This window comes from Stegostoma tigrinum, chromosome 6, assembly GCF_030684315.1.
Source record: "Stegostoma tigrinum isolate sSteTig4 chromosome 6, sSteTig4.hap1, whole genome shotgun sequence".
Classification (NCBI taxonomy): Eukaryota; Metazoa; Chordata; class Chondrichthyes; order Orectolobiformes; family Stegostomatidae; genus Stegostoma; species Stegostoma tigrinum.
Genome location: NC_081359.1, coordinates 97829192 through 97850134, shown reverse-complemented (window position 1 = coordinate 97850134; position 20943 = coordinate 97829192). Strand labels below are relative to the sequence as shown.

At 45.6% G+C, this 20943-nt stretch overlaps 1 protein-coding gene across 2 annotated transcripts in view; it reads left to right on the top strand.

Moving 5' to 3' along the window:
* The first annotated feature begins 6822 nt into the window (after positions 1-6822).
* Positions 6823-20943, top strand: part of cyfip1 (cytoplasmic FMR1 interacting protein 1) — a 186666-nt gene continuing 172545 nt past the window's right edge. For both annotated transcript variants that reach the window (XM_048532857.2, XM_048532858.2), the window contains exon 1: positions 6823-7083. The gene's annotated coding sequence lies outside the window, so the exon portion shown is untranslated. The remainder of the gene's footprint in view (positions 7084-20943) is intronic.

Sequence of the window (20943 nt, the reverse complement as noted above, 5' to 3'; positions counted from 1 at the left end):
GGGATGAGGTTAGTAGGTAGCTGGGGGTGCGGCTTGGGGTGGGAGGAAGGGATGGGTGAGAGGAAGAACCGGTTAGGGAGGCAGAGACAGGTTGGACTGGTTTTGGGATGCAGTGGGTGGGGGGGAAGAGCTGGGCTGGTTGTGTGGTGCAGTGGGGGGAGGGGATGAACTGGGCTGGTTTAGGGATGCAGTAGGGGAAGGGGAGATTTTGAAACTGGTGAAGTCCACATTGATACCATATGGCTGCAGGGTTCCCAGGCGGAATATGAGTTGCTGTTCCTGCAACCTTCGGGTAGCATCATTGTGGCAGTGCAGGAGGCCCATGATGGACATGTCATCAAGAGAATGGGAGGGGGAGTGGAAATGGTTTGCGACTGGGAGGTGCAGTTGTTTGTTGCGAACTGAGCGGAGGTGTTCTGCAAAGCGGTCCCCAAGTCTCCAAGATAATAAAATGTGAGGCTGGATGAACACAGCAGGCCAAGCAGCATCTCAGGAGCACAAAAGCTGACGTTTCGGGCCTAGACCCTTCATCAGAGAGGGGGATGGGGGGAGGGAACTGGAATAAATAGGGAGAGAGGGGGAGGCGGACCGAAGATGGAGAGTAAAGAAGATAGGTGGAGAAGGTGTGGGTGGGGAGGTAGGGAGGGGATAGGTCAGTCCAGGGAAGACGGACAGGTCAAGGAGGTGGGATGAGGTTAGTAGGTAGCTGGGGGTGCGGCTTGGGGTGGGAGGAAGGGATGGGTGAGAGGAAGAACCGGTTAGGGAGGCAGAGACAGGTTGGACTGGTTTTGGGATGCAGTGGGTGGGGGGGAAGAGCTGGGCTGGTTGTGTGGTGCAGTGGGGGGAGGGGATGAACTGGGCTGGTTTAGGGATGCAGTGGGGGAAGGGGAGATTTTGAAACTGGTGAAGTCCACATTGATACCATATGGCTGCAGGGTTCCCAGGCGGAATATGAGTTGCTGTTCCTGCAACCTTCGGGTGGCATCATTGTGGCAGTGCAGGAGGCCCATGATGGACATGTCATCAAGAGAATGGGAGGGGGAGTGGAAATGGTTTGCGACTGGGAGGTGCAGTTGTTTGTTGCGAACTGAGCGGAGGTGTTCTGCAAAGCGGTCCCCAAGTCTCCGCTTGGTTTCCCCAATGTAGAGGAAGCCGCACCGGGTACAGTGGATGCAGTACCTCTACATTGGGGAAACCAAGCGGAGGCTTGGGGACCGCTTTGCAGAACACCTCCGCTCAGTTCGCAACAAACAACTGCACCTCCCAGTCGCAAACCATTTCCACTCCCCCTCCCATTCTCTTGATGACATGTCCATCATGGGCCTCCTGCACTGCCACAATGATGCCACCCGAAGGTTGCAGGAACAGCAACTCATATTCCGCCTGGGAACCCTGCAGCCTAATGGTATCAATGTGGACTTCACCAGTTTCAAAATCTCCCCTTCCCCTACTGCATCCCTAAACCAGCCCAGTTCATCCCCTCCCCCCACTGCACCACACAACCAGCCCAGCTCTTCCCCCCCACCCACTGCATCCCTAAACCAGTCCAACCTGTCTCTGCCTCCCTAACCGGTTCTTCCTCTCACCCATCCCTTCCTCCCACCCCAAGCCGCACCCCCAGCTACCTACTAACCTCATCCCACCTCCTTGACCTGTCCGTCTTCCCTGGACTGACCTATCCCCTCCCTACCTCCCCACCTACACTCTCTCCACCTATCTTCTTTACTCTCCATCTTCGGTCCGCCTCCCCCTCTCTCCCTATTTATTCCAGTTCCCTCCCCCCATCCCCCTCTCTGATGAAGGGTCTAGGCCCGAAACGTCAGCTTTTGTGCTCCTGAGATGCTGCTGGGCCTGCTGTGTTCATCCAGCCTCACATTTTATTATCTTGGAATCTCCAGCATCTGCAGTTCCCATTATCTCATCTTTTTATGTGCTAGGTATGACTCCAAGCAAAGTGTTTTTCCCTGATTCCCATTTACTCAAGTTTTGATGAGACCCCTTGATGCCCAGAGGAAAGCAGTGAGGACTGGAGAAGAACACGGCCAAAGTCCAAAGGTGCTGCAAGTAAAGGCCAGCCTCAAATTTCCTTCTTGATTTCAATATGCATGTGGACTGGAAAAATCAGGTTGGTAGCAGATCTCAAGAAAAGGAATTTGTGGAATTTCTAATGGAAGATTTGTCACAGCACCTTGTGGCAGAGTCAACTAAGGAACAGACAACTCTAGATTTCGTGATGTTTAATGAGGTAGACTTGATTAGGAAGCTGAAAGTGAAGGAACCCTTAGGGCACAGTGACAATAATATGATAGAATTCACCTTGCAGTTTGAGTGAAAGAAGTTGGAGTCAGATGTTACAATATTACAATTGAGTAAAGTTAATTACAATCTCATTTAGGAGGTGGTGGCTGGAATTGATTGGAAAGGGAGCTTAGAAGGGAAAACTGTGGAGTAGCAATGGTGTAGTTTTTGGAAATAATTTGGGAGACACAGCAGAAACTCATCCCAAGGAAGAAAAAGCATATGAAGGGGTAGATGAGGCAACCATGACTGACAAGTACAGTAATGGCAAACCATTTCCATTAGGTTAGTGAGGATATCTCAAAACACAACAGATCCTTGTTATGTTTTACAGAAAGAACTTAGATGGCATCTTTTCCCATTCTGCCTTGGGCAGCTGCTCCAAGCTTTAGTATGTCTTGACATGTCATCCTGGACCTTGAAATGTGCCAGTTGGCAACATTCAGTTGAGGTGAACTCTTTGCATGGGAAGACCAATATGTTTTGGACGCACCATACATTGTCTTTCACTGAGTCGATGATCATCCACATGCCATTGATATTTGTCCTGGGGAATAGCCAGCAAAGTACAGAATCCTGAATCTTGGACTTGCTCCAGACAAACCTCAACATCTCTCTCTAGACATTATTTGCAAAGGCATATTTTACAATGAGACATGTGATATTCTCTTTACCACCACACCTATCTTGAGGGTTGTGTGCGAAGACTGGGCATGCGTGAGGGATCTGATGAGTACTGCCTTTCTCACCACCAGCCAAGCTACATCTTTGTGCTCGTTGGAAAGTTTTGGTGATGAGGAATTCTGCAAAATGTCTTTGATAAGCTACTCAGGGGACATCCACCCTCTCCATTCCCCTCATCCTCAAGGGCATTGCTCGCTGAACAGTGGCTGACGGACTTGTGTCCAAAGAGAATCCCCCTAGTCCTCACATACCACCCCACCAACCTCTGGATACAACGCATCATCCTCCGACACTTCCACCATCTACAATCCAACCCCACCACCCAAGACATTTTCCCATCCCCACCCTTGTCTGCCTTCTGGAGAGACCACTCTCTCCGAGGCTCCCTTGTGCACTCCACACTCCCCTCTAACCCCACCACACCTGGCACCTTCCTCTGCAACCGCAGGAAATGCTACTCTTGCCCCCACACCTCCTCTCTCTCACCCACATCTCAGGCCCCAAGATCACTTTCCATATTAAGCAGATGTTCACCTGCACATCTGCCAATGTAGTATACTGCATCCACTGTACCCATTGTGGCTTCCTCTACATTACAGAAACCAAGCGGAGGCTTGGGGACCATTATGCAGAACACCTCCGCTAGGCTCGCAATAAACAACTGCACCCCACAGTCACGAACCATTTTAACTCCCCCTCCCATTCCTTAGACGACATGTCCATCATGGGCCTCCTGCAGTGCCACAATGATGCCACCCGTACGTTGCAGGAACAGCAACTCATATTCCGCTTGGGAACCCTGCAGCCCAATGGTATCAATGTGGATTTCACCAGCTTCAAAATCTCCCCTCCCCCCCCACTGCATCCCAAAACCAGCCCAGCTCGTCCCCTCCCACCACTGCATTCCAAAACCAGCCCAACTCGTCCCCGCCTCCCTAACCTGTTTTTCCGCTCACCTATCCTCTCCTCCCACCTCAAGCCGCACCCCCATTTCCTACCTACTAACCTCATCCCGCCCCCCCCCCTTGACCTGTCCGTCCTCCCCGGACTGACCTTTCCCCTCCCTACCTATACTCTCCTCTCCACCTATCTTCTCCTCTACCCATCTTTGGTCCGCCTCCCCCTCTGTCCCTATTTATTTCAGAACCCTCTCCCCATCCCCCTCTCTGATGAAGGGTCTAGGTCCGAAACGTCAGCTTTTGTGCTCCTAAGATGCTGCTTGGCCTGCTGTGTTCATCCAGCTTCACACTTTGTTATCTTGTGTTCAAAGGCATTTGTCTTTGCAAGTTTTTCCATAAGGGATAAGTGATACTGCATGGTCCAACTATTTTCACAGCAACAATATAGAGACATACAAGATGATCAGAGGGTTAGATAAGGTGGACAGTGAGAGTCTTTTTCCAAGGATGATGACTTCAGCTTGTACAGGGGGGCATAGCTACAAATTGAGGGGTGATAGATTTAAGACAGATGTCAGAGGCAGGTTCTTTACTGAGAGAGTGGTAAGGGCGTGGGACGCCCTGCCTGCCAATGTAGTTAACTCAGCCACATTAGGGGCATTTAAACAGTCCTTGGATAAGCATATGGATAATGATGGGATAGTGTAGGGGGAGGGGCTTAGATTAATTCACAGGTCGGCGCAACATCGAGGGCCGAAGGGCCTGTTCTGCGCTGTATTGTTCTATGTTCTAACAATACCTGATTTATAATTCGCAATAGTGAGGATAAGTAGAACCTCAGTGCATAGTGACATTTGATGCATGGACGCCCAGTCTATGCACAGCCTGTGCAGCTGCAGACAGGATAAAGACAACGCTGGATACATTCTTCACACCCTTATTCAGGAAATGGTACATGGTGTCCCTGTGGGGATGATACCTCTTTGGTCTCCAGATGAAGTGAAAGATGGCTAGGGTGATTGTTGGGGCATATTCTCTGGGAATAGGCCAGATCTGTGCTATGCAACTCCAAGATTGCTTCACATCTGATGACCAGTTTTTTTTCACTCACAATGGAGAGGGAGTAGTGCTCCCACTTATCTAGTTTGTGCCTCATGTTGGTGATATTTTCCTCCCAGGTTTTAGCGCATGCCATCTAAATCATATTCGCAGCACCCCAGATAATCCAAGCTGACAGTGAAGTGATACAAGAGTGGTCAACCCAGTTCCCGAAGAACGTAGCTTCATTCTCTCCTTGATTTATCTTTGAACTGGCCACAGATACTTATGAGTCTGACAGGAGATTGGAACAGAAAATAGCTATGCGACTCATGTGCAGTGAGGCTTTCAGGCTTCAACTGCCCAGAATAGTCATCCCTGTCAGGCTCACATCCTTCCTGATGGACTCAACAAAATGGTCTATAAACAAGGCAGCAGGGAGAAGGTAGATCTAATCAAGAAATGATTGAGGTGGCACTACTGATGTTGGTGCAGAGCAGTTGGATTCAACTCCAAATTCCATCGTCAAGGTTCATTTTAGACAGCATGTCCATCATTCCAGTGTGTGATACCCTGTTGAAGATCTTCTCCCGGTCCATGTGGATGTTGTTTACCTCCCTTTCTCCTGCGCTTGAAATCTTTTCTTTAACGTCAAGAATATATTTTATTCATAAAACTCATCCAAAAGTACATGGAATGTTTCTCATCACTTCAGCATAGTCAAAAAAGTAAAACATTGTAATACCAAAACATTGGAATTTTGAATTTCTCAGAGTTTCTCTGTATTTGCAAAAAAGCATTTTCTACATTTTCAGGAAACTATGTTCATTTTGAGGCACTGACGGGGTCTGACAACTGAATGGACCCTTGTCATACTTTGGCAGAAAAATCCTACGTAATGGTCTTTCCCTATTGCTGTTTGGGCCACAGCTTCCCCAAGCTTTAGTACATCCCTCAGCACCTAGTTTTGAACCTTGGAGTGCACCAGTTCACAACACTTGGTCAACTCCTTACTTGGAAGGCAACAATTTTCAGGCATACTAAAGGGTGACTTTCACTGAGTTGATGGACCTACAGGCACAGGGATAAACGTTGTCAAAAACCACTGCATTGCTGTCCAGACCTACAAGGCAAAGGCACATTCCACATGGGAGACGTGTAATAATTTCTTCAACATTGCACCCATCTTGAGGATAATGTGCAACCGTGCACAGAAACCGAACGTGCATGAATCTGACGGGCTCACCACCATCCAAACTACATCTTGGTGCTTATTGTAAAGTGTGTGGTGGTATTTTCTAAACAGCCTGTTTAAAAATGTTATGATGTACTTTAGAGCAGGTGGGACTTGAACCCAAGTCTCCTGGCTCAGAGGTAGGGACACTATCTGCACACCATAAGAGTCCTTCTGCCAAATCCGATCGCCTTTATAATTCGTCAATTTCTCCAACCAGCTCAAGTCCCTCATCCCCAGCACCATTCTGATAAATATGCCATCGCTGAAGTATATTTTATACCCAAATGGAAAGCTCCTTTAAACTGCGGAGAAGCAAGCTGAACAAGGCACAGATGAAATCTAAGCAGTTCACTGTGCAAGGATTGTGACTGGGCTGGTCAAGAGGAAATGCCTTACCCGCCTGGGGCGTGGTGCTGACTCTGGAAGCGCACTGGGTCGCCGTCTACCGGCCGTTGGCTCACGCGCCCGCTCTCTTCGATCCCTGCCCCCGCCGCCGCCCCCATTCCCCACACTGCCCAGTCTCAGAAGTTCGCTGGCCGGCAGGACGGAGTACGCACGCGCACTATTCTCGTTGCCGGCGCAGGCGGGCTGCCACGCATGCGCACGTTCCTCCGATTGTGGTTTGCTTGCCGGCCGAACGCCCACGCATGCTCTGTTTCCCTCTTTTCTGGTTGATGCGGTCGCTCACTTCGGTATCGATCTGAGGCACGACAGGCCGATTTTATCGTCTGATCTTGTGATATCGAAAATAGGCGTCCACTCCGCTTTCATCGTCACCCGCGCCCCCGGGCTCGGGCGTATTAAAAGATTATCTAGGACCTGAACGCTCTGTCGATGGAGCCGCTCCGCCGCTGAAGCGGGAAGAGTCGGGAAACCGGGAGAAGGGTTGATTATTCCAGTGGGGAAAAAGATCCACCGCCATCAGTGGTGAGTGAGCCAGGGCCATTGGGGAAACTACCCCCTTCCCTGCCCTCCAACAAGCTCTGTTTCGGAGTGATCCCCACTGATACTGGTATTTATTTAAACTTGTTTGTGGATTTCCCCCCCACTCCCGAGATCATTGTTTACCCCGGACCGCTCCGGTTATACTTTATTTTGGAAGACGGGAAGGAAGGGTTGGGTTCGGTTGGGTTGTTGAATTCAGGCTCCAGGCTGGGAAAAGGCCGTGATTCTCTGGATCTTTTTCCCTCCACCACCCTAGCCAGGACTTCTGTGGAGTTTATTTTTGTGTTTAGAAGAGATCCACGTTTTCTGCCTCCACTTGCAAGCCGGAGTTTGGCTGCACTTTGCAGAGTTTGTTAATCCTTGTTGGTTGAATTCTTTAGTTTCCAGCCACACCTACGATCAGTGTCTGGAGAAGCATCGACTCCTCGACCAACGTTTTCTTAAACCAAATGTATTTTTCGTCACTTGTTTCTTCTATGAATTCTTCTCGTTTTCGTTTTTGGATTGTTTAAAAAAGGCTTTTACTCGAGAACCAAGTGAAAAAGCCAAATATATAACTAACTTAAGTAGGATTTTTCAGGTAAGGAGAAAAGGTCATGACAAGCTTTGTCAAACCGGAATTTTTGTAAACCCTGCAGAGTCTGATTTTCGGAAAAGTCTTACTTTTGATATAAAAAAGGGAGCATCATACTAGCGATTCGAAATAAAGTGGAAATATAGAACAAGTTGTCCGGCTTCGAAAAGACGTAATGTTGTGGTGAGTCCTTTGACTCATGAAAGATTTGTAGAAGGGACCCAAATCAAACGTCATCTTTCAATTCCCGACTAAGCATTTTCTGCTTAGTCTTTGACTGGTTTTGCAATTGGCTCCCCTAATTTGACAGACGTGTTTTAGTTTTAAATGATAGTATTCTTTTGAACCAGCCGTTCTCACCCTTCTCCATGATTATCCGGGACTCGAATCTGAGATAATTCTTTTAAGCCTTTGTAGTGGAGGGGGGTCTTGAGCTTTGTAGTTTATTACAGTGATCTTCCAACAAGTTGCTTTTAATGTTTGGAAATATCAGCAAAATGCCAGAGACCTGTTGACTTATTTCCTGTAGTCTGTAATTATTTAATACTTCATGTACTGTTGTCATTCAGCCAGGCTGGCCATTGGATGAAGTAGACTAAAGGGTGAGATAGTTGACGTTTATTGTCTGATACATTGCAATATGCTGTCTGTCAAATGTTGTTGGGTTTTAGAGGTGTTGGAAAATTGATTCTGCTGTTTCTTCACTATGCACACAATCAACAGCAAATCTGAAAGCGTAACCATTGCTCTTTTCTGTCTGCATCTAAAGTGTGTGATATGTACTAAAGTTCTTTTTTTGTTGAATAGTTCTGTTTCCATGAGAACTGTAAGAAATGTTGAGAGCACTCTTTGTTCTTTAAATATCGAGAAGGGGAACTTTATTCATTATGGTAATTCCTTAATTGAGAGTATTTGTCATAAAGTGGCATGGTGTTTTCACAAATACTGATGTGAAAAATCATGCATCTTTTTAGATGAAGTTGTTTCCTATGTGTAAAAATATTCATGACTGTATTGAACAAGAAACCACAACTTTTCAAAGTTGTCAGCTGTGGCTCAGTTGGACACCCTCTCTATCTGAATTCAAGACTTGTGCATTTCAGTAATGCCTGACAACTTGAGTGCAACAAAGCTGTGAAGTGGTGTGAAGCACTGAGGGAGTGTTGTGCTGTCAGATGTCGTATTTCAGGTGCAGTGTTAAATTGAGACTTGCCTTACCTTTCTCATGGATGTTAAAGATCCCAGGGTTCAATTTTGAAGAAGAGAATGGGGGTTAATTTGGTATCCTATTTATCTTGCGATCAACATTACCAAAAAACTGCTTATTTGTTGTTTGCTGGATCACGTTCCATGCAAATTATCTGCTGTTTTCCACGTTATTACTTTTGAAACAGTATCAATTGTACTACTTGTCTGTAAGACATTTTGAGAGCTGCTGATGTCATAGAACATTACAGCATAGTACAGGCCCTTCGGCCCTCTGTTGTGCCGACCTGTCATACCAATCTGAAGCCCATCTAACCTACACTATTCCATGTACGTCCATATGCTTGTCCAGTGATGACTTAAATGTACTTAAAGTTGGCGAATCTACTACCGTTGCAGGCAAAGCGTTCCATTCCCTTACTACTCTCTGAGTAAAGAAACCACTTCTGACATCTGTCCTATATCTTTCACCCCTCAATTTAAAGCTATGCCCCCTCATGCTCGCTGTCACCATCCTAGGAAAAAGGCTCTTCCTATCCACCCTATCTAACCCTCTGATTATTTTATATGTCTCAATTAAGTCACCTCTCAACCTTCTTCTCTCTAACGAAAACAGCCTCAAGTCCCTCAGCCTTTCCTCCTAAGACCTTCCCTCCATACCAGGCAACATCCTAGTAAATCTCCTCTGCACCCTTTCCAAAGCTTCCACATCCTTCTTATAATGCGGTGACCAGAACTGTACACAATACTCCAAGTGCGGCCGCACCAGAGTTTTGTACAGCTTCACCATAACCTCTTGGTTCTGGAACTCGATCCCTCTATTAATAAAAGCTAAAACACTGTATGCCTTCTTAACAGCCCTGTCAACCTGGGTGGCAACTTTCAAGGATCTGTGTACATGGACACCGAAATCTCTCTGCTCATCTAGTCCTCATGGAAGATGTACAGAAAATGCAAGTTCTTAAAAAAAACTAATTGGAGAATGTCTTTTTTATATTTAAGGTTAGTTGTGTATGTGATGGCCTGTTCAAATCAGTGGGCATATGGATGATAGCTGAACAAAAATTGTGTGCAGGGACAGATTTTAGCACACCTCATGTTTATGGATGGTATAACATGGGAGACAGTTCAGGAGCTTAGAGTCTGGAAGTAACAAAGATAGGAATAGAGTATCAACAGCAGATGAGCTGTAATAGATGCAAAGTCAGGTGTTAAATTAGTGGAAATAGTTGATTTTAGTGATGATGTTACTGGTGGTGTTGGCAGTGTGTCACAGGGTCAAATGTGAGCCAAGGTTGTGAAAGACTGAGAGTAAAGAAATTAATTGGGAAATGGGTTGGGTAAGCTAATCGTATTAAAGGTAGATAAATTCCCAAGCCTATGAACTTCATCCCAGACTACTCAATTCTATAGACTCTAGATCAGTTCCTATGGATTGGAGGGGAGCTAATATATCTCCATTATTTAGGAAGGAAGGCAGAGAGAAAACAACAGATTATGAACAGGTTAATTTGAAAATGGTAGAGTCTTTTATAAAAGATGTAATTGCAGAGCACTGAGAAGATAGTGACAAGGTAGGGCAGAGTCAGCATGGATTTACAAAAGGGAAGCCATACTTGCCAAATCTGCTAAAATGGCTTGGGGATATAATTCATGGAGTAGATAAAGTAGGGCCAGTGGATGTGGATTACTTGGGATTTGAGAAGATTTTCAGTAAGGTCCCACATATTGGAGGTAATGTACTGGAATGGATTGAGAACAGGTTGGCAGACAGGAAACAGTAGGAATGAACGGGCCTTTTACCAAGTGGTAGGGTACCACAGGGGTCGGTGTTTGGGCCCCAGCTATTCACAATGTATATTAATAATTTAGATGAGGGAACTGAATGTAATATCTCAAATTTTGTAGTTAACACAAAGCTGGGTGGGAGGGTATGCTGTGTAGAGAATGCCGTGAAGATTGTGATTTGAACTAGTTAACTGAGCAAATACATGTAAGATGCAATATGATGTGGATAATGTGAGGTTATCCACTTCTGTAGCAAATGCAGACATGTAGATTTTTCTGTGCGTGGCAATTTATTGCAGAAACTGATGGCAGTGAAGCCAGAAAAATTCCCGGGCCTGATGAGCTTCATCTCAGACTACTTATGTGTCCTAGAACTAACAAATGCGCTGGTGGTCATCATCCACAATTCTATAGACTTCAGATAGGCTCCTATGGATTTGAGGGTAGCAAATGTAACTCCTTTATTTAAGAAGTGAGGCAGAGAGATAGCAATGAATTGTAGTCCGGTGAGTTTTTATATCCGTCAAACTACTGAGAGGATTTGAGTACAGGAGCAGGGATGCCTTGTTGCAATTGTAGATGTAGTTTGTTGGATTAAATGAGAACAGTACTAAATTGAATGGTCAGCCTTGATCAATCATGTTGAGTGTTCGAACAGGCTTGAATGGCAAATGACTTATTCCTGCTCCTATATTCTCTGTTTCTAACGAAGGAATGGAAAATGGAGTGTGGGCAAGAAACTGTGACTTCAGTCTTTCCATTAGCCTACAGGAGAAATTTCTAGGCGTCCAGTACAGAATATCAATAAACAATCTGATGATTTGTCAACATTTGCAGGACTCCACTGCCAGTAATGGTGCCGAGCTGAATGTTGATCATGTACTTAAAATGATTTTGAATGATGTCACTGAAAGGGAGCATGTTAGAAGATCCTTGATAGACAGCACAGGTGTTGTTCTCATTAGATGAAAATGAAACCAAGCGAGTGCAGTCCCACTTGGAGGTTATTTGGTCAACCGTGTCAAAGACTGCAGACAGGATCAGGAGGGAAGCTTCAGCATAGCCTCAGAATGCTATCTGTGACAAGAGTTTAGTATATGGCACAGGTGGAAATCTGATTGGAGGAATTTAAACATAAAGCCACAGAAGGGTATATGTGAACTTGGGCGGTGACAGCAGGTTCAACAACTTTGGAGAGGAAAGTTGACGATAGTGTCAGTTTGCTAGGATGATAGGGTCCAGTGTTGACTTTTTTGAATAGAAGGGTAACGAATGTTATAATGAAATGATCAGAGATGGCCATGTCTGTAATTGAAAGGATGAAACTAACAAGACCACATTAGATAACAGTATCAGGGGCAATCCATGAATATGTATTGCTTTGACTTCAAGGGAGAGATTTAGGGAGGCTAAAAGGGCAGTGGAAACAGATCATTAAAGTTTTCACCATCACCTTCAAATCTTCCCATGGCCGCCAGCTATCTCTGTAAACTCATACAGTCACACTCATCCCTATGATATGTGGTCCTCTAAAACTAGTTTCTTGATCATTCCTGATTTTAATTGCTTTACTAGTTGGAGGCCACTTCTTTAAATGCCTGAACCTTAAATTACCATTTCTATGCCTTTCCACCACTCTACCTTACTTTCTTCTTTTAAAGCACACTTTTAAAACTTAAATGTTCAACCTTTTTTTTAAATCAAGTCCAATCATGGCTTTATGTCATAGTTTTTGTCTTATAATTATTCCATGAAGTGCTTAGGACATTTTTATTCCATCAAACGGTCCCTATAAACACAAATTGTTTGGTTGTATGTTTGTGAGTTGATACCAATATCAAGAACATAAATTATTGAATTATACATTGCAGTCATAGAATCCCCACAGTGTGGAAACAGGCCCTTTGGCCCAACAAGTCCACACCGGCCCTCAGAGCATCCCACCTAAACCCATCCACCTATAACCCACCTAAGCTACATATCCCTGAGCACTATGGGCGATTTAGTATGACCACCACCTAGCCTGCACATCTTTGGACTGTGGAGTGTCCTTTGGGATATCAATCCTTTGAGTATCTTAAAGAAAATGGTTGTTATTGGCATATCTAACTTACCTTGCTGCGTACAGTCCACTCTTGTTGAGTCCAGGCCCTGGGATGTTGGATTAAACCACATCTGTAAAAAGTATGCATCTATTGTCATTTGTTGCAACAATGAGCTGCAAACACAAACTGGACCTCAAAGGAGGCTATGAATTTCATTTCATAGAGAAGCAGATGATGCACTGAGTTTGTGTACATATGTTACAAGTTGACAATTTTTAAAAACAAATTAGTAAAAAAAAGACTTAATTTGGCGTGAAGCTGCAAGTAGCTAGTCATTCAATCAAAAGTTGAATGATAGTACTGCACTTGAGATATGGTAGCAAACATAAAATATTTTGTTTAACAGACAATTTAAAACTTCGATTAAAGGTGATTCTTGACACTATTTGATTACTCCCATTTTTCTGCCCAGATATATATTTTGCAATTAGATTTATCATATGAGTTGCACATGGGATCTACCAAGTGAGAAAGGTCATCTTGCCAAGAAGATAGAACATTGAACATAGAAAAGTACAGCACAGTACAGGCCCTTCGGCCCACGATGTTGTGCCGTGGAATAATCCTAATCCAAAAATAAAATAACCTGACCTACATTCCCCTCAATTCACTCCTGTCCATGTGCATGCCCAGCAGTCGCTTAACTGTCATTAATGACTCCGCTTCCACGACTACCACTGGTAAACCATTCCATGCACTCACAACTCTGTGGGTGAAGAACCTCCCTCTGACGTCTCCTCTATACCTTCCTCCTAACACCTTAAAACTATGACCCCCCGTGGCAGTCAATCCTACCCTGGGGAAAAGCCTCTGGCTGTCGACTCTATCCATGCCTCTCATTACCTTGTACACCTCAATCAGGTCACCTCTGTTCCTCCTCCTCTCCAGAGAGAAAAGTCCGAGCTCAGTCAACCTCTCCTCGTAAGACAAGCCCTCCAGTCCAGGCAGCATCCTGGTAAACCTCCTTTGCACCCTCTCTAAAGCCTCCACATCATTCCTACAATAGGGCGACCAGAAATGGATGCAATATTCCAAGTGTGATCTCACCAGGGTTTTGTAGAGCTGCAGCATAACCTCGCGGCTCTTAAACTCAATCCCCCTGTTATTGAAAGCCAAAACACCATATGCTTTCTTAACAACGTTATCCACCTGGGTGGCAACTTGGAGGGAGCTCTGCACTTGAACACCAAGATCCCGCTATTCCTCCACATTGCCGAAAATCCTTCCTTTAACCCTATATTCAGCATTTAAGTTCGACCTTCCAAAATGCATCACCTCGGATTTATCCAGGTTGAACTCCATCTGCCATTTCTCAGCCCAGCTCTGCATTCTGTAAATGTCTCGCTGAAGCCTGCAATAGCCCTCGATGCTATCAACGGCACCTTCAACCTTTGTGTCATCAGCAAACATACTAACCCACCCCTCAACCTCCTCATCCAAGTCATTTACAAAAACTACAAAGAGCAGAGGCCCAAGAACAGAGCCCTGTGGGACACCACTCAGCACTGACTTCCAGGCAGAATACTTACCATCTGCAACCACACTCTGCCTCCTGTCAGCCAACCAATTCTGAATCCAGACAGTCAAATCACCCTGTGTCCCATACTTCTTGACTTTATGACTGAGCCTGCCATAGGGGAACCTTATCAAATGCCTTGCTGAACTCCACGTATACCACATCCACTGCTCGACCCTCATCAACCTGTCTCGTGACTTCCTCAAAGAACTCAATAAGATTTGTAAGGCATGACCTGCCCCTCTCAATGCCATGCTGACTTCCTTTAATCACGCTATGCTTTTCCAAATAGTCATAAATCCTATCCCTCGGAATTCTTTCCAAAACCTTGCTGACCACAGACGTAAGACTGACTGGTCTGTAATTTCCAGGGATTTCCCTATTCCCTTTCTTGAAAAGAGGAACAACATTTGCCTCCCTCCAATCTTCCGGTACGACTCACGTGGAGAGTGAGGAAGCAAAGATCTTCGCCAGCAGCTTAGCAACCTCCTTTCTCGCTTCTTGGAGCAACCTAGGATAAATCTGGTCTGGCCCTGGGGACTTATCAATCTTAATGTTTGCCAAAATTTCCAGCACATCAACTTCCTCAATCTTGATCTGTTCAATCCTGTTTTCCTGCTCCTCAAAGTTCTCATTCACAACAAGGTCCCTTTCCTTAGTGAAAACTGAAGCAATAAACTCATTTAGGGCCTCCCTATCTGCTCAGACTCCACGCTCAAGTTCTCTACGCTATCCCTAATTGGCCCTACCTTCTCCCTGATCATTCTCTTATTCCTCACATATGAGTAAAATGCCTTCAGGTTCTCCCTAATCCTTCCTGCCAAGCCTTTTTTGTGCACCCTTCTGGCTCTCCTCAGTCCACTTTTGAGCTCCTTCCGAGCAAGCCTGATATGTGGGAGCTAAAGGCACACAGTAAACCAGCGTGGTGAACAGAAACGAGTCTTGCAAAAAGAATGAAGTATGTTGTTGGGTTCAAGATAAAAGGCATAATATTGCTATCAAATAACAACTGTGCTACAGCAAGGGAAAAGCTGATCAGAAATGCAGATGAAGGGTCTAGGCCCGAAATGTCAACCTTCCTGCTCCTAAGATGCTGCTTGGCTTGTTGTGTTCATCCAGCTCTACACCTTGTTATCTCACACTATTAGTGTGTGGTGTGTTCAGATCCCATGTAACCAACAAGACCATGAGGCTCCTGTGCGCAAGTTGAATTGTACCAGAAAGTCCAATGTTAGTAGTGCAGCCTTTGGATGTGTGTCATTCAAGGAGCATATTCTCATTGAATTAAATAGTTAATGGGGAAATTTGCAGTTTCAAATCTTGAATTTTACAAAAGTAGTGTTAATTTATGTAATTGAGGTTAAACTATTTCAAACTACACAGTAAATGTAGATGAGACTAACATTCTCTTATATTACCTTAAATTGTTGGAAAAGAATTTAAATTATAATTTGAAATATTCTTTCCTACTGCTGTCATCAAATATTTATTAAACATTAGATTTTAAAATTCTAAAACAAGGTAAAATAATGTGGATGCTGACAATCTGAAATACACATGTGGAAGAGATAATGGGAACTGCAGATGCTGGAGAATCTGAGACAACAAAGTGTGGAACTGGATGAGCACAGCAGGCCAAGCAGCATCTTAGGAGCACAAAAGCTGACGTTTCGGGCCTACACTCTTCATCAGAAATGGGGATGGGGAGAGGGTCCTGAAATAAATAGGGAGAGAGGGGGAGGTGAATCGAAGATGGATAGCGGAGAAGATAGGTGGAGAGGCCACAGATAAGTTAAAGGGGCGAGGATAGAGCCAGTAGAGGTGAGTATAGGGAGGGATGGGATAGGAGTGTCCGGGGAGGACGGACAGGTCAAGGGGGCGGGTTGAGGTTAGTAGGTAGGAAATGGAGGTGCGGCTTGAGGTGGGAGGAGGGCAGAGGTGATAGGAAGAACAGGTTAGGGAGGTGGGGACGAGCTGGGCTGGTTTTGGGATGCAGTGGGGGGAGGGGAGATTTTGAAGCTTGTGAAATCCACATTGATACCATTGGGCTGCAGGGTTCCCAAGCGGAATATGAGTTGCTGTTCCTGCAACCTTCGGGTGGCATCATTGTGGCACTGCAGGAGGCCCATGATGGTCATGTCGTCTAAAGAATGGGAGGGGGGAGTTAAAATGGTTCGAGACTGGGTGATGCAGTTTTTTATTGTGAACCGAGCGTCGGTGTCTTGCAAAGCAGTCCCCAAGCCTCTGCTTGGTTTCCCCAATGTAGAGGAAGCCACTACGGGTACAGCGGATGTAGTATACCACATTGGCAGATGTGCAGGTGAACATCTGCTTGATATGGAAAGTCATCTTGGGGCCTGGGATGTGGGTGAGGGAGGAGGTGTGGGGGCAAGTGTTGCACTTCCTGCAGTTGCAGGGGAAAGTACTGGGTGTGGTGGGGTTGGAGGGCAGTCTGGAGCGGACAAGGGAGTCCCGGAGAGAGTGGTCTGTCTGGAAGGCAGACAAGGGTGGGGATGGAAGCATGTCTTTGGTGGTGGGGTCGGATTGTAGATGGCGGAAGTGTCAGAGGATGATGCGTTGTATCCGGAGGTTAGTGGGGTGGTATGTGAGGACTAGGGGGATTCTCTTTTGCGGTTATTGTGGGGACAGGGTGTGAAGGAAGAGTTGCAAGAGTTCAGCACCTTCCACCCCAGCCTCAAGTTCATCTGGACCATCTCCAACACATCCCTCACCTTCCTGGACCCCTCTGTCTCCATCTCAGGCAACCACCTGGAAACTGAGATCCATTTCAAGCCCACCGACTCCCACAGATACCTAGAATACACCACCTCCCAGCAAAAATTCCATCCCCTATTCCCAATTCCTTTGCCTACGCCGCATCTGCTCCCAGTATGAGGCATTGCACTGCCGTACATCCCAGATGTCCTCGTTCTTCAAGGACCGCAAATTTGTCCCTGCAGTGGTTGAGAACGCCCTCGACCATGTCTCCTGCATTTCCCGTAACTCATCCCTCACACCCCGTCCCCGCGATAACTGCCAAAAGAGAATCCCCCTCGTCCTCACATACCACCCCACCAACCTCCAGATACAACACATCGTCCTCTGACGCTTCCACCATCTACAATCCGACCCCACCACCAAAGACATTTTTCCATCCCCACCCTTGACTGCCTTCCGGAGAGACCACTCTCTCCAGGACTCCCTTGTGCACTCCACACTCCCCTCCAACCCCATCACACCCGGCACTTTCCCCTGCAACTGCAGCAAGTGCTACACTTGCCCCCACACCTCCTCCCGGGCCCAAGATGACTTTCCACATCAAGCAGATGTTCACCTGCACATCTGCCAATATGATATACTGCATCCGCTGTATCTGTTGTGGCTTCCTCTACATTGGGAAAACCAGTGGAGGCTTGGGGACTGCTTTGCAAAGCACTTGTGCTCGGTTCGCAATAAACAACTGCACCTTCCAGTCGCGAACCATTTCAACTCCTCCTTGCATTCCTTAGACGACATGTCCATCCTGGGCCACCTGCAGTGCCACAGTGATGCCACCCGAAGGTTGCAGGAACAGCAACTCACATTCCGCCTGGGAACCCTGCAGCCCAATGGTATCAATGTGGATTTCACAAGCTTCAAAATCTCCCCTCCCCCCACTAAGTTCCAAAACCAGCCCAGCTCGTCCCCACCTCTCTAACCTGTTCTTCCTCTCACCTATCCCCTCCTCCCACCTCAAGCCACACCTCCATTTCCTACCTACTAATCTCATCCCACCTCCTTGACCTGCCTGTCCTTCCTGGACTGACCTATCCCCTCCCTCTCTCCCCACCTCCACTCACCTTTACTGGCTCCATCCCCGCACCTTTAGCTTGTCTCACTCCTCTCCATCTATCATCTCTTCTATCCATCTTTGATCCGCCTCCCCATCTCTCCCTATTTAGTTCAGAACCCTCTCCCCATCCCCATTTCTGACAAAGGGTCTATGCCCGAAACGTCAGCTTTTGTGATCCTAAGATACTGCTTGGCCTGCTGTGTTCATCCAGCTCCACACTTTGTTGTTACAGATAAGGAAGATGCCACGTGATTTCATTAGCATCCTGACTGGACTTTTGGTGCTGAGTAGTTATCTGTTTGTGTTTTTCTGGGTATTGAAAGCCTAATGCACTTCACTAATTTTTCAGTACAGTGTTCCCCTGTCCTGCTGAAACCATTTACACCCTTTCTAACCCTTCAATTATTCACAACAGTGAAGGAATGGCAATATGTATCCAAATCAGGACAGTGAGTGGCTTGGGGGTAACAATCGCAGGTGGGGTGTTACCATGTATCTGTTGTCCTTCTAGGTGGTGGTGGTCATGGGTTTGGAAGTTGCTGTCTAAGGATCCTTGGTGAATTTTTGCAGTGATTCCCAAAGATGCTATACACTGCTACTGAGGGTTGTTTGTGGAGAGGGTAGCTGTTTGTGGATGTGGGACCAGTCAAGTGGGCTGCTTTGTCCTGGATGATGTCAAGTGTCTTGAGAGTTGTTGGAGCTGTACTCATCTAGGCTAGTGGGGAATACTACATCGTGCTCCTGACTTGTACTTTGTCTATAGTGGGCAGACTTTGGGGAGTCAGGAGGTGATTTTTTTTGCTGCAGTAATCCTAACCTCTGATCTGCTTTTGTAGCTATTTGTATGTATTTATACGGCTAGTCTAGCTTTAGTTTCTGCCCTGATAACCCCCAGGATGTTGGTGGTCAGCAGTTCACTGATGGTGATGCCATTAAACATTAAGGCGTGATGGTTCGATAGTCTCTTACTGGAGATTGCCATTGACAGGCATTGTGTGACATGAGACAAAAAAACAGCAGATGCTAGAATCCAAGGTAGGCAAACAGGAGGCTGCAAGAACACAACAGGCCAAGCAGCATCTGGAGGAAAGGATCAGTCAATGTTTTGGGTATTACCCTTCTTTCGGACTGCAATGTGCATGTTACTTGACAGTTGTCAGCCCTGTATATTGTCCAAGTCTTGCTTCATTTGGACGTGGGCTACATCACTGTTCGAGGAGTCATGAATGGTTCTGAACATTATGCAGTCACCCCACCTCAGATTTTATGATGGCTGGAAGATCATTGATGAAGCATCTGAAGATGTTTGAGCCTAAGGCATTACCCTGAGGAACAAACTTAGGGCACTTGTGATGTAATCATGTTGTTCCATCTCTGGATCGGAGGCCTGGGGTCAAGTCCCACTTGCTCTTGAGTTGTATAATACCTGTGTAAGTTAATCAGAAAATATCTATCCCAAAGAGTGCATGTAGAGATGTTCTTGAACTGAAATGATTGACCTCCAGCATCAGCCCTTGAGGGCTAGGTAGGAATTCAACCCGCAGCGAGCTTTCCCCTGATTCTGGTTTTTCTCTGGCTCCTTGTTCCACACTTGGTTAATTGCAGCTGAATGTTAGGAGCAGTCATTCTAACCTCACCTTCTGGAATTCAGTGGTTTTGACCAAGTTTGACCTTAAGCTGTAATAAGGAGCTGGGTGGCCTTGGAGGAACCTAAATTATCTGTTGGTGAGCAGATTATTGCTGAGCAAATGCTGCTTTTAGCATTGTTTAAGACACCTTCCTTCACTTTCCTCATGAGCGAGAGTAGACTAATGGAGCGATAATTGACTGAGTTGGATTTGTCCTGCTTTTTGTGAATGGCTCATACTTGGGTAACTATCCACAATGTCGGGTGGATGCCTGTTACAGCTGTAATAGAATAGCTTGGCTAGCATAGTAAGTTCTGAAGCACGTCTTCAAAACTATCGTAGGAATGTTGTCAGTGTTCATAGCTTTTGCAGTATCCAGTATTTTTTGATATTTAATGAGTGAAGACAGGCATCTGTGATACTGAGAAGATCTTGAGGGATGGAAGTTGGCAGAAAAATTAAGCAGTCAGTTTGCTGCAGTATAATACACCATTTGTAAATTAGATAATGCTTACCACTGTCATTTGATTTTCTGTCAGTCACTGATTCCCAACTTGTACTGTTGATGTGACTATTCCTGATGCAACTCTGGCTTTGCCAACATTTCATAAAAATATAAGCAGCTGTGATTCAGCATATTACTATTTTTGATTGTTTTCTGCAATCTGTTGCAAATTGTTAGGTGCCATGCTCTTGAGAAGTTGCTCAATCCTGAGTTGGTTGCAGCCTTTTGGATATTGAATCAACTCTGCTTTTATAATTCTGGATGGTCAATATATGTGTAACATCTTTCCTAAAACTTGGGAAGAAAGACTAATATTTGGAAATCGAGGAAAATACCTCAAACTAGCTGCAATGAATTTCAATTAAAACAGAGAGCCCTTTGTAGGAAGCACTTGTATAGCTGAATGGCAGGTTGTTGACCACACAAGTCAAAATCAAAGTGCTGTACATGCACAGATTTGTTCTTTGCTGATGTTGGATGTTGATGGACTTACTGAATATTTCTAGTACTGCTTTTACATCACATTTTCAGGCTTATCTGTTTTCATTTTAATTTAAAAATAAAAATCATGTTAATAAAGCACCAGCTGATAGTTGACAAGATTACTTTACAAGCAAATTTGAAAATATGTCCATTTTATTGTTAAGGTCCTAGCCAATATCGTTTCAATTCTCTAGGACAGACTGTA